The 3,819-nt window shown below is 27.1% G+C and overlaps 1 pseudogene; it reads left to right on the plus strand.

Moving 5' to 3' along the window:
- The first annotated feature begins 2,489 nt into the window (after positions 1-2,489).
- On the plus strand, positions 2,490-3,097 carry LOC125855855 (uncharacterized; annotated as a pseudogene).
- The last annotated feature ends 722 nt before the right edge of the window (positions 3,098-3,819 follow it).

Here is a 3,819-nt window from a genome sequence, read left to right on the forward strand (position 1 = left end):
CCAACCTACCCCTAAAAATTTTTTGTTTTCCAAAAAAAAAAAAACTGTTTTTTCAATTAAGTTTGAAAATTAATTGAATTTTTGAAAATTAATATTATTTTTTTTTATCTTTAGCACAATTAAAATTTTTGAGTGGAAGTGTAACTAAGTGATCTATTATGGGTCAATATGAATACCCATATTTTACCCATTTTGACCATATTTGTAGAAACTATTAAAATAGCTTGAAACCTATATTTACCCAATTAAAATATGAGTAATCCAAGTCATTAAATATGGATAAAATGGACTAATTTCATTAATATGGGCTGAAATTATCACCCCTAGCTATAAAAACAACATATTGTTATAATTGTTTTCCATAAATAAGTTGTAATTTTTGCTATTTTTCATAATTTTCCCTTTTGGTTTTTAGAAGTACTTTAATTAATAGTTTTTTTTTTACAAAAGTGTTTTTAATATATATATATATATATATATGTTTGGCTAATTCATTGAAAAGTGCTTTTGATAAGCAAATTGTGTTTGACTAATATTTTCTAAAATGTGTTTTTGTGAGTGAAATTACGAAAAAAGGACAAGTATCAGTATACTTTTAATATTAAGATTATTTTATAAAGAGAAATTATTTTTAAATGTCTATTATAAAATTTTAATTAATTTTTATATTAAATTAAAATGTACATATTCAAATTTTCAATTAATATTATACATAAAAAAATAAATTAAAGATTGATATAATATTAACATGATGATGTAAAAATAATTAAAAGTATCAAGCAAAATAAATTTAAAAACTATTTTACAAATTAAATTATTACATACAAAAAATCACCACAAAAAAAAATAAAAAAAATAAAGATTATATTGATAAATATGGATATATGGCAGGGATATTTGGTCTTGAAAAAAAAATCTACATTTGCTTCTACTTTCTTTAAGAAGCATAAATTTGTAGATTCTTCCTATCAACAAAAAAATTCCTTCTACTTCCATTTAAAAAAAAAACAGTTTTACTAATTGGCCAAACACTTTGATTTTTCAAATTAAGTATTTTCTTTATCTCAAAATAAGTGTTTTTTACCTCATAACAACAATGTCAAACAGGCTCTTGAAGACTACAAATATCAGTATAGATTTTAGGGGTCTAGAGTGTATAAGAATTATGCAGAATGTAGTGTACTAATAGTATTTGCATTAGTTATGTTAAGATTTTTCTTATGTAATGTTTGGTTTGGTGTATTAAAATAACATACACTGCATAATTTTTTTAAAAGGACATTTGTTTATGAAAACACCCTCCACAAATATGATAGAAATGATATGAAAAAGGTTTTGAGGAACAATTGCTTTTACCAATGCTAATGGATGGATTAGAGCTCATTGCATTACTAATGCACATAAATTCATGATATTAGTAATACATACCTCAATACACAATAGAGGGGTCGTTGGGTAGAGTGTATTAGCAAAATTAATGCATGCATTAACTCTTACCTTGTTTGGTATACTTTTCATGCTATGTATAACCAATGCAAGCATTAGTTATACACCATATTATGTATGTTACTAATTCCATGAATTTTTAGGTCTTAGTAATGCAATGGATTTTAATGCATGCATTAGTATGGTTAAAGACCTCATTGCCCCTCAAAGTCTTTTTACATCTTTTCCACCATGATTGTGAAGGATATCTTTGTAAATAAATTGTTTTATGCAAATGCAATGCATGCTATTTTTAATATGCCAACCAAACAATGCATAAGAAATAGTATATGTATAATCAATGCAAGCATTACTAATACAAGCATTACTACCACACTTTATTTAGGATTATTTTTATACACTCTACAAAACAACCTCAGAGTGTATTAGTAATGCAAACATTAGTTAAAGTGTACCAAACAAAACACTAGTATTACAAAAAGTTAATGTATGCATTATTTTCTCCGATACACTAAATTAGATTTCGATTTTATTTGCTTCAAAGCAATTGTATATATTGAATTTACAATATCTAGTTGTCATTTTATTTTTAGATAAGGCACAAGTATCCCTCTAGACTATGACAGAAATCTCAGAGACACACCTTAACTAAACTAAAGTCATATTAACCCTCGAACTCATTTTTTAAAAAAAAAATCTACCCATTTTTAACTTACGTGGCACACTCCGTGACTCCACACAGGTGAGGCGTATGAGAGCTGTTTTGAGGCAACACGGGCAAATAGAAATTGTCCATGTGTAAATATAACGTTGAAAAAAATAAAACTCTTTCATTCAAAGGTCTTCTTCTTTATCGAACGTCTTTTTCTTCTTCGAAAAAGAAAACTCCATTATTTTTCAAGCATCAGACTCAAATTGATCATTATCTCAAAAATATAAGGTTATTTTTATATAAATGATATATGTTTACATCTTTTTATGTATTATTACTTATTCTTTTAAATTTCTTTCACAATTTTTATGTATAAATTTTAGGGTCAGAAATGTCAAAATCTGAGTTGAATAAGTTGTGTATGGTTGAGAATGATTTAATTATCAATGTTGAAGTGTGATACAAGCATGAAATCTTATTGCAAATGTAGACGTCTTGGTCATATCACAATTCGAAAAGAAGATTTTGGTCTTGTCCTCACTATGAGGCCAGAAATTGCAAAAAAAAATCGATGGAGAGACAAGGAGAGAGTCAACGAAAGATCTCGGTTTATTCTTTCGAGATTGGTAAATAAGATTAAGGAGTTAGAAGTGAATTCTGAGTGTGTTAAGATGCAATTGGAACAATTTGATAATTCCAACATAAATTCAATGGACATTGAACAGTCGAAACAAGAGAAAATTAATTTGGACGAAGTTGAAAGTCTTCAAATTCGGTATGAAAATCTCAACATCAATTCAAAAGGAGAAAGGTGGCGATGTAAAAGAAATGAGTGATTTGAAAGAGAATTATATGAATATGGAAGGGATGAAAAAGAAGAAAATAAGTTGTCCTTTTTTTTGGAAATTCCTTTGGTATTTGATGATTTATTTTGTTGTTATATATGTTAGTTTTATAATCCAAATAGGTAAGTTGAAGGATCAAATGAAATTGTCATAGTATGATATGTTATAAAGCATAATTTTTGTATGGTATTAAAATTTCAATTTTCTCTACCATAATGAAAATTTGAATTTGTTTGTGTTTGAAATTGCTTACTTTTTTGTTCTTTTTCTAAAAACGAATGATTCAATATTGTATTTGTTAGTTTTCTCTTCTCACAATTGCCAAAAGAGGCAACTAACAGTACCACTAAAACAAAAATAAAGTTTCACGGAAATAATTGTTTGGGTTTAAAATTATCTTACTTCTCTGCTCTTTTTCTGAAAATGAATGATTCAACATTTCATTTGTTAGTTGCCTCTTCGCGCAATTGCCAAAAGAGGCAACTAACAATCCACTAAAACAAAAACAAAGCTTCATAGAAATAACACAACTCACAATTGTAGGCAAACAGAAATAATTTTGATTCCAAAAGTGAAATTAAGAACAAATCAAAGCTTCCACATTGCATAAGTACCAGAATTTCTGTATTATCTCATACATATAACAAAAACAGAAAATAGTTGTTTCTCCTTCAACCAAGAAACAAAATAGTATCTTATTGGGCACTAAAATAGTACTAAAAAAATCACTGATATCAACATTTTAGTTTTCATGGGTCTCGAGGCTATGAAGATGAGGAAGTATTTGAGTTTGAAAGCCTTGATTGATCTCTAATCTGCTGAAGCCTTCTTATTGTGATTGTTTGATTTCCTTTCCACTTTAATCCTTGGTTTGAA

Source organism: Solanum stenotomum, chromosome 2 (genome assembly GCF_019186545.1).
Source record: "Solanum stenotomum isolate F172 chromosome 2, ASM1918654v1, whole genome shotgun sequence".
NCBI classification, from domain to species: Eukaryota; Viridiplantae; Streptophyta; class Magnoliopsida; order Solanales; family Solanaceae; genus Solanum; species Solanum stenotomum.